A 10,211-nucleotide genomic window follows, 5' to 3' on the forward strand; every position below is an offset into this window, starting at 1 on the left:
GCACTTGGCCATGTTCAGCCTCTTGATGACATGTTTATAACCGACGTGCCGGATTCTTCGCATGCAGAGCTCACTGACTTCTGTGCACTTTCCCCTTCTGCTTCGCCTTCACCTGACTTATTCACACCTTTCATTGCCGATGACCTTACTTCCGAACAGCGCTCCCAGCTTCTTCACCTGACTGCCCAGTTCCCCTCTTCTTTTAATGTCGCTCAGCCTACTCTGGGTCACACGTCAACCGTCTGCCACCACATCGGCACTGGCTCCAACGCGCCATTGCGCCAGCGCCCGTGCCACGTATCCGCCAAGGAGCGTCTGGTGACCGGTGAGCACGTGGACGACATGCTTCAGCACTGCGTCATTCGACCTTCTAATAGCCAGTGGGCATCACCGGTGGTTCTCGGCACAAAAAAAGATGGTTCCATTCGGTTCTGCGTCGATTATTGCTGTCTCAATAAGATAACGCGAAAAGACGTCTACGCTCTACCGCGCATTGACGACGCTCTGGACAGCTTGCAAGGTGCTAAATTCTTCTCTTCGTTGGATTCACGCTCGGGCTATTGGCAGGTCTCGACGTCAGCAGTTGATCGCCCTAAAACTGCATTCATTACTCCAGATGGTTTATACGAATTGAATGTGATGTCATTCGGCCTATGCAATGGGCCTGCAACGTTTGAACGAATGATGGACAATATCTTGCGCGGCCTAAAATGGAGCACGGGGTTGTGCTACCTCGACGACATCGTTGTGCTCGCCCCTGATTTCAGCACGCATCTTCTTCGCCTTAGGCAAGTGTTGCCGTCCTTGACCAACGCAGGCCTGCAACTGAATCTGAAGAAGTGCCAGTTCGCCGTGCGCAAGCTCATGATTCTAGGTCACGTCGTATCACAAGACGGCATTTGCCCCAACCCATCAAAACTTCGCGCCGTGGCACAATTTCCGAAACCTAAGACACTCAAAGAACTCCGCGCCTTCATCGGCTTCTGTTCTTACTTCAGACGCTTTGTTTGTAATTTTTCCTCGATAATAGCACCTCTGACACAACTCTTTTGTGACGCCCACGACCTATCCTCCTGGTCTCGTGCATGCGACACCGCGCTCGTGACCTTACGCCGTCTCCTGACGTCTCCGCCTATACTGCTACACTAGGACCCCACCGCCCCAACTGAAGTGCATACCGATGCCAGTGATATTGGCCTAGGCTCTGTCCTTGCGCATCGCAAGTCTGGCTACTCCGAGTACGTCGTTGCTTAAGCCAGTCGTGCGCTGACCAAGGCGGAATGCAATTGCAGCGTCACAGAAAAACAATGCCTGGCCATCGTTTGGGCATGCGGGACGTTTCGCCCTTATTTATACGGCAGGCCTTTCAATGTGGTTACTTACGATCACGACCTTTGTTGGTTATCCTCTTTAAAAGACCCGCCTGGTTTCCTTGCCCACTAGGCTCTGCGCATTCAAGAATACGACATACACGACATATACCGCTCAGGTAGCAAGCACACTGACGCTGACGCTCTGTCCCGTTCTCCGCTGCCAGCCGACACGGCCTCCCTCTCCACCATTAAGGCGGTAACCTCGGTTCACATCGACACCTTCGCTTCAGAACAGCGCAAGGTTCCATTGGTGGCCTCTGTTCTTGATCTCCTTTCTGGCTCGCCTGCATGTCCATCTCTCGCTCCCTGCGTCGCCAGGCTGTCCATTTTGCTGTCCGGGAAAACGTCCTGTATCGACGCAACTGCCAGCCCGATGGTCGCAAGTGGCTCCTGGTTATCCCTAGGACTTTGCGTTCCGACATGTGCGCGTCTTTCCATACTGACCCACAATGTGCACACGCAGGCGTTTTGAAGACGTATGAGCGCCTGCGGCAACGCTACTAACGGCGAGGAATGTTTACTTTAGTCCAAAAGTTTGTCCGCTCGTGCCTGCAATGCCAACGCCGCAAATCTCCGCCTCATCCGACCCACGGTTTACTACAGCAGCTTCCGTCCCCTGTTTGTGCCTTCGACCGTGTGGGAATTGACCTGTACGGGCCGCTACCACTAACACCCGCTGGAGAACGATGAATTATTGTCACAGTTGATCGCCTTACACGCTATGCTGAAACCGCTGCTCTACCTTCAGCGACCGCCAGTGACGTTGCATTCTTTCTGCTCCATCGTTTCATTCTTCGTCAGGGCCCACCTCGGGAGCTGCTGAGGGATAGAGGCCCTGTGTTTCTGTCGCAGGTGGTTGAAGCTCTGCTTGCTCAATGCCGCATAGTTCACCGGGCCACCACGGCGTACCATGCTCCAACTAACGGGCTCACTGAGCGTTTCAATAGCACCCTTGGTGATATGCTCGCCATCTACGTCTCATCGGAGCATACAAACTGGGACATATCCTCCCGTTTGTCACGTATGCATATATTACAGCTACACAAAGTACTACAGGATTCTCTCCATACTTTCTTCTCTACGGTCGCGATCCTTCCCATACTATCGATACGGCTTTGCCTTATACACCTGACTAGTCAGAGTGTGCTCCCGTTTCAGCCGTCGCCCGATACGCCGAGGAATGCTGCCAATTAGCCCGAAAGTTCACCTCCGCCGTCCAACAACGACAAAAAGCCAATCGTGATGGTGACGCAACGAATCCAAACTTCGCTCCCGGCACACTTGTCTTGTTGTCCGTGCCTTCTACCACGCCTTGACTTTCGACAAAACTTCTCTCGCAGTATGATGGCCCATACCGCATCGTCAAACGCACCTCTCCGGTCAACTATGTGATAGAGCCGCTTACATCGACATCCGACAAGCGCCTTCGTGGACGCGATGTTGTTCACGTTCGCCGCCTGAAACTATTCTATTACCTGCTCGTCTCCACGTCGTTAGTCGCCAGGATGGCTCGGCTTTTGCACCGGGGGCAATTGTAATGAAGAAGAAGAGCACAAGAACAAGGCCAGCCAGATCGTCTCTTCCATGACTGCTGTGCAACCAGTGGGCCAGCCGGATCGCCAGTGCTTATCACGAGTGTGAGCCGCTCGGGCAACCAGCTGTTCCTGCTCTGCGTCACCTGCCTCCTCGATTACGAAGAGACGTTACCCTCGGAACTGTAAGTACACCCATTTCAACATGGTCATGTTGTCCCTACAAACTTCTTAATGTCATCTGCCTACCTAACTTTCTGCCGCCCCCTGCTACGCTTCCCTTCCCTTCAAATCCAGTCCGTAACCCTTAATGACCATCCGTTATCTTCCCTCCTCATTACATGTCCTGCCCATGCCCATTTCTTTTTTCTTGATTTCAGCTAAGATGTCATTAACCCGCGGTTGTTCCCTCACCCAATCTGATCTTTTCTTATCCCTTAACGTTACACCCATCATTCTTCTTTCCATAGCTCGTTGCGTGGTCCTCAATTTAAGTAGAACCCTTTTCGTAAGCCGCCAGGTTTCTGCCCCATACGTGAGTACTGGTAAGACACAGCTGTTATACACTTTTCTCTTGAGGAATAGTGGGAACCTGCTGTTCATGATTTGACAATGCCTGCCAAACGCACCCCCGCCCATTCTTATTCTTCTGATTATTTCAGTCTGATGATCCGGGTCCGCGGTCACTGCCCGCCCTAAGTAGATGTATTCCTTTAGCGCTTCCAGTGCCTCGCTACCTATCGTAAACTGCTGTTCTCTTCCGAGGCTGTTAAGCATTATTTTAGTTTTCTGCAAATTAATTTTTAGACCCACTCTCATGCTTTGCCTCTACAGGTCAGTGAGCATGCATTGCAATTGGTTCCCTCAGTTACTAAGCAAGGCAATATCATCAGTGAATCGCAAGTTACTAAGGTATTCTCTATTAACTCTTATCCCCAATTCTTCCCAATCCAGGTCTCTGAATACATCATGTAAATACGCTGTGAATAGCATTGGAGAGATCCTATGTCCCTGCCTGACGCCTTACTTTATTGGAATTTTGTTGCTTTTTTTATGGAGGACTACGGTGGCTGTGGACCCGCTATACATATCTTTCAGTATTTTTACATACGGCTCGTCTACACCCTGATTCCGTAATGCCTCCATGACTGCGGAGGTTTCGACTGAATCAAACGCTTTTTGTAATCAATGAAAGCTATATATAAGAGTTGGTTATATTCCGCACATTTCTCTATCCCCTGATTGATAGTGTGAATATGGTCTATTGTTGAGTAGCATTTACAGAATCCTGCCTGGTCGTTTGGTTGACAGAAGTCTAAGGTGTTCCTTATTCTAGTAAATACTTTGTAGGCAACGGACAGTACGCTGATCGGTCTATAATTTTCCAAGTCTTTGGCGTACCCTTCCTTATGGATTAGGATTATGTTAGCGTTCTTCCAAGATCCCGGTACGCTCCAGGTCATGAGGCATTGTGTATATAGGGTGGACAGCCTTTCTATAAAATTGTTCCCACCATCCTTCAACAAATCTGCTGTTACCTGATCCTCCCCAGCTGCCTTCCCCCTTTGCATAGCTCCCAGGGCGTTCTTTACTCCTTCCGGCGTTACTTGTGGGATTTCAAATTCCTCTAGACTATTCTCTCTCTCACATTATCGTCGTGGGTGCTACTGGTACTGTGTAAATCTCTATAGAACTGCTCAGCCACTTGAACTATCTCATCCATATTAGTAACGATATTGCCGGCTTTATCTCTTAACGCATACATCTTATTCTTCCCTATTCCTAGTTTCTTCTTCACTGCTTTTAGGCCTCTTCCTTTCCTGAGAGCATGTTCAATTCTATCCATATTATAGTTCCTTATGTCAGCTGTCTTACGCTTGTTGATTAACGTAGAAAATTGTGCCAGTTGTATTCTTGCTGTAGGGTAAGAGGCTTTCATACATTGGCGTTTCTTGATCAGAACTTTCGTCTCCTGGGATACCTTACTGGTATCCTGTCTAACGGAGTCACCACCGACTTCTATTGCACACTCCTTAATGATGCCCATAAGATTGTCGTTCATTGCTTCAACACTAAGGTCCTCTTCCTGAGTTAAAACCGAATACCTGTTCTGTAGCTTGATCCGGAATTCCTCTAGTTTCCGTCTCACCACTAACTCATTGATTGGCTTCTTTTGTGCCAGTTTCTTCCGTTCCCTCCTCAAGTCTAGGCTAATTCGAGTCCTCACCATCCTATGGTCATTGCAGCGCACCTTGCCGAGCAAGTCCACATCTTGTATGACGACAGAGTTAGCGCAGAGTATGAAGTCTATTTCATTTCCTGTGTCACCATTTGGGCTCCTCCATGTCCACTTTCGGCTAACCCGCTTGCGGAAGAAGGTATTCATTATCCGCATATTATTCTGTTTTGCAAATTCTACTAGTAACTCTCCCCTGCTATTCCTAGACCCTATGCCATATGCATATATATATATATATATATATATATATATATATATATATATATATATATATATATATATATATATATATATATATATATATATATATATATATATATATATATATATATAGTGTTTCAGGACAGACTTTAAAAATTTATTAAAGGATGCATGTACCAGATAGCTCAATTCTAGGTTACGAGCCGGTCCATACTCGAAGCCGTGGAGACTACTTGCACGAAAAACTTAAATGCAAAATGGCGTATCTCACATGAATTCACTAATTAACTTTTTAGCTAATTATTTTATGACCCGTATTGCAATTTACAAATTCTAGCAGTGGACTTCGCAAGGCGGATCCAGTTGAAACGAATTCTCAGGACGACGCCAATTTCGATATATAAATTCCGGAACTGTGCGGAGAAATAGATTGCTGATCCCGCAACCTTGGCAATGCAAAGCTTGTTTTGCTTATCCACTTTCAGTTCCATAATGCATAGTTTCGTTATTTCGTTTGGTAAGCACAAGGAATTTCCCCTATGTTGTACTTGCTGTCAATGTTTGTTGGCTTCTTATAACACGAGTAGTAAAAATCGGGCCCCTGGTTAACCCCCTTTTCTTCTCGTATATATATATATATATATTTATATATATATATATATATTTATATATATCCAGTGGCCTGGTCTCCTACGTTCACATGTGCCATGACGCCATCGGGCAGAAGAAGATACTCCCCCCTAGCATACGCCCACTATGGCTCTGAATGGCGCCCGCCAACACTCCTGGGGCAAGGCTAGTACAAATAAATACCCTAGTTAGTAGACATATTGATAGGCGTTGCTATAGCGCATATGTAGCCACCACAATACGGACTACATATGCGCTATCCCGTCCCTGAATGGATTTCGCGTCTGGACGCTTGTGCTTGTTTGCCAGAATTTTTAACTGTCATTGGACTGTATACTATCTGAGAATTTGTTCCTCTTATTTGTTCATATGTAATGTAACTGCATTGGTTTGACAGTACCGATAATTCCATGCAATAAAGAAAAAAAAGAAGCGTTGCTATAGTGCATTTGGTACTGCAACACACGTAATTCGAAGGTTGTTGGTTCGGCTCGCACCGGCGACAAGTCATCTCTTGGTCCATTTTCGTCTCCCTTTTTTTTAGTAATTTCGGCATTTGAGTTTCAGCCACAGCTAATTTCCCCGATGATTCCCTTTGCTTGCTTGTCTGTTGGCATTTCGGTGCGTGATCTGCGTGACCCAGGGACACTCAGCGGCACCAGTGACGTGGATGTCGAAGACTTGCTGGCAATGTACGAGCGCGTATGTGACATTAATGATGCGATGCCAGATTTATGCTTGCCAATGTCATCTTTTATTTTGGACGCGCAGTACGCATGTGATTTGAGACGCATGTGGAGGACGTGACCGTTTGGGACATTTGCAAGCAGTAGCTTCACGATCTGCTGTAGAAACCTGTTTCAGGGCGGCTCGGCGCACAAAAAGAACTCGCCTCCCGCGCCGTATCATCGACAGACGCGCATGTCTTGCCCATTGTCAATGTGCTTTTACGTCCAGTCACTCTCGTCGTTGGCTGGCACTTTGCTGATGGTGACCTTGGCCTTGGCCACCTGACTTCACGATCTTGCCAATCTGCGCTACTAAATGTAATCTGCCCGCGACATTGTAAGGTGCCGCACCCTTAGGTGATTGTTAATATGATTTTGCTGGCTTAAAGTACTTGACGTTCGAGAGAAATTGTATTAGGTGGGTCTAAAACTGGGAGAGTCGGTGCGAATTCATGTTATTACTGCGCAAAGAAAAATACGAACATGAATTGAAGCAAACAAGTGCTGACTTGCAAATGGTGTGCTATCAAAGCACAGGCATCCGAAGAAGAGGGCGGGAACAGTTGAACTACGCTATAGCGGAAGCATTCTATTTTGTAAAAAAAACGAAAGAGAAAGCTACGTCAACCGTCAATAACGCTGAAAGATCAGAAGTTTTCATATCTGTTTAACACAGTACGTTGATGTCGACTCGTAGAACATACTACTTTGCCAAGTATATTAATTTTGTGCCATTCCGCCTTAGATATGACCCGGGTACTTTGGTGAACTATCCATTTGTAGCACCTTTCAGATTAAACAAGCTGCGAGTCTGCGCTTGTGTTGCGTGCCTTTTACTTTGTACCGTTTTTCTTCTTGCAGTGATCACATGGATAACTTCCAATTGAAAATAATGCAGTGGAGGTTCAGAAACACGTCCTATTGTTCATTCCGCGAAGTCGAGATTGACATGCTACGTCTTTCTAACTCTTAAAAATATCAGCGAAGTAAAAGGACAATGATGGGCACCATGTTTTTGCAACTGTATCGCAGTATTTTCAAGTGTATTCAAAGAATAATGTCCATGTGGCATACGTGGAGATTAATGTCCACGTGGCTGCGAGTGCCTAGACTATTGGAGCTGAATTGTTGCTTAGCAGTCGCGAACATAGCAGCTTTTCTTATTCTGAACAAAATTGGAACACGTCTTACTTACGCAAAATACCGAGGTCAATTGCATTTTTTGCTTACGCTTTATTATATTCCGTAGGATTGCGGTCGGCTCCATCGTTTAAAAAGAGTCCTTGAGAACAAACACCACACTTCCGGCGCGCAAAACGACTGGGTACACCGGCTTATACGGTATTTTGCAGGCGTTCCCAATCAAAGTCAGGTAGAAGAACATTACATAGTGTCTGGGTGTTAGCTGCAAAATAACTGGCAGGTTTTCGTGAACAAACTTTAAGAATCTATTAACGTTGGCTATTCAGTGAAACTAGTGTTTCCCAATTTATACTTCGGAAGCAAACGTCTACAAGCCAACTAAAGCTGGGGATTCCTCAAGGCCGCATTGAAAAGCGGGGCATTCTTTACTGGTTTCATGCATATGAGAAATTTTTCATAGCTTGCTTTTACTCGCGTGGTTGCTAAGTGGCTTTAGCGTTGCGCTGCTACGCATGAGGTCGCGGGATCAAACCCTTGCAGCGGAGGCCCCATGTTGATGGGGCCGAAATGCGAATAGGCCCATGTACCGTGAATTGGGGGCACGTTAAAAAACCCCACGTGGTTATAATAAATCCGGAGTCCCCCACTACGTCGTGCCGCATAATCAGATGGTGGTTTTTGCATGTAAAACTCCAGAATTTATTTATTTAACCACTTTGTTCTAACTGCGTGAAAAACCGTAGAACTTTTTTTATAGTTGAGTCATATATCAGTGAACGCGAAAATATGTTTTAAACTATGATTTAGAACTAATTTGCCCTTTAGGATCTAAACAAAAATATTACACAATTATAACACAAATCCATCAGTCAACTCGCTGGCGTCATCATTATTCCATCCTTGTATTTATCTTGGTTACAATATAAAAAATTTCAGTTATTATATGGAGGATCTCCGTCATTATAAAGAGGAATTTAATGTAAAAATACGAAAATATTTCCTATTTGAAAAATGAGACAAAAGCTGCCGTTAATTTACGGAATGCTTAGAACGACAGGAAGCTGAGCTAGTTGGTAAGGATTCATTATGCAAAAAAGAAGTGAGGCGTGCAGACAGGACACAAGAGTAGAGAAGTGGACAACACGAACGCCGACTATCAACTGAAGGGAGCACTGAGGCGAAAGAAGAAGAAGACACAAAATCAATCAGAGGCTAATGGAACATAAAAGGTCGTTAACTGGTGGGTCGCCTTCTAATCTTCCGCTGCATTGCCGAGATTGTAACTGCACGGCAGAGTTAGATGAAATCGCGATATTGTACAGGTATATGAATGAAGATACGCGTCTTATGGTAGACGCATGGCATATCTTTAATGGTGGAAGTGCGTGCGTGAGTCAGCCTTCGATTACTTTACATAAGGAAGAGATTAAGTGCCTTAAGAGTTATCTCTCACGTAGACCGGCACGTGTACCCGACTGACATGTGGTGTTACCATTCCTGAGCATGCGCAGATGAGTTTTGTGTCTTCTTTTTTCGCCTCAGTGCTCCCTTCAGTTGATAGTCGGCGTTTGTGTTGTCCACTTCTCTACTCTTGTGTCCTGTCTGCACGCCTCGCTTCTTTTTTGCATAATTACAGAATGCTCCCTGTTTTAATTTTTGCGGACATTTCCCTGTAATAGTACAGTGGCTACACTGTTGTGCACGAAACAGACAAAATTCCGTATTTTTGTTATGCGAACAGCTGTATTTTTGCGACGAAAATTATACAGGCTGTCTGAATGAGCGCTTGTACTCACAAATTTTCATCTAACAATATGAAAAACCTAGTACCGTCCAAGTACTGTGTGTACAGTAAAAAAGAAAAAAGAGGTAAGAAAGAATGCCCAGTGCCGAGTTCGCGCAATGTTTCCAGCTCTATTTAGTTTTGACCCAGCAAGCAACACCATTAGTTCCACGTGCTTTATCCATGGGTAAATGGTATGACATAACTGATTATTTTCCCGTTCATTACATACACAAACCAGCCCGAGTTAGCACTAAACTAGAACTTAATGATGCCTCACAGCGCACTGATTTGCACTGCATTGCAACACTTGGGTTTGCTGTCCCCAGTATCAAACCGTCTGGTTCATATCCCTGCCTGTCTTCTTTTTGCATTCTTGATCTATTTGTATGAAATGCACTACCTCTTGAGAAAGAGGAAGCATTCTCCTCTTTCAGAATTAAATTATTTTTCAAGCAACTATTTTTCTGTTCCAGCAACTAAAGCACCAATGCGAAAAGGAAACGATTCTGTTCTGTTGTCTGTGCTCAGGGTGCTGCACCAGGGGGCAGCACGCGCTGCGCTTCCGATCCAAGGAGCGGT

Source organism: Dermacentor variabilis, chromosome 3, assembly GCF_050947875.1.
Source record: "Dermacentor variabilis isolate Ectoservices chromosome 3, ASM5094787v1, whole genome shotgun sequence".
NCBI classification, from domain to species: Eukaryota; Metazoa; Arthropoda; class Arachnida; order Ixodida; family Ixodidae; genus Dermacentor; species Dermacentor variabilis.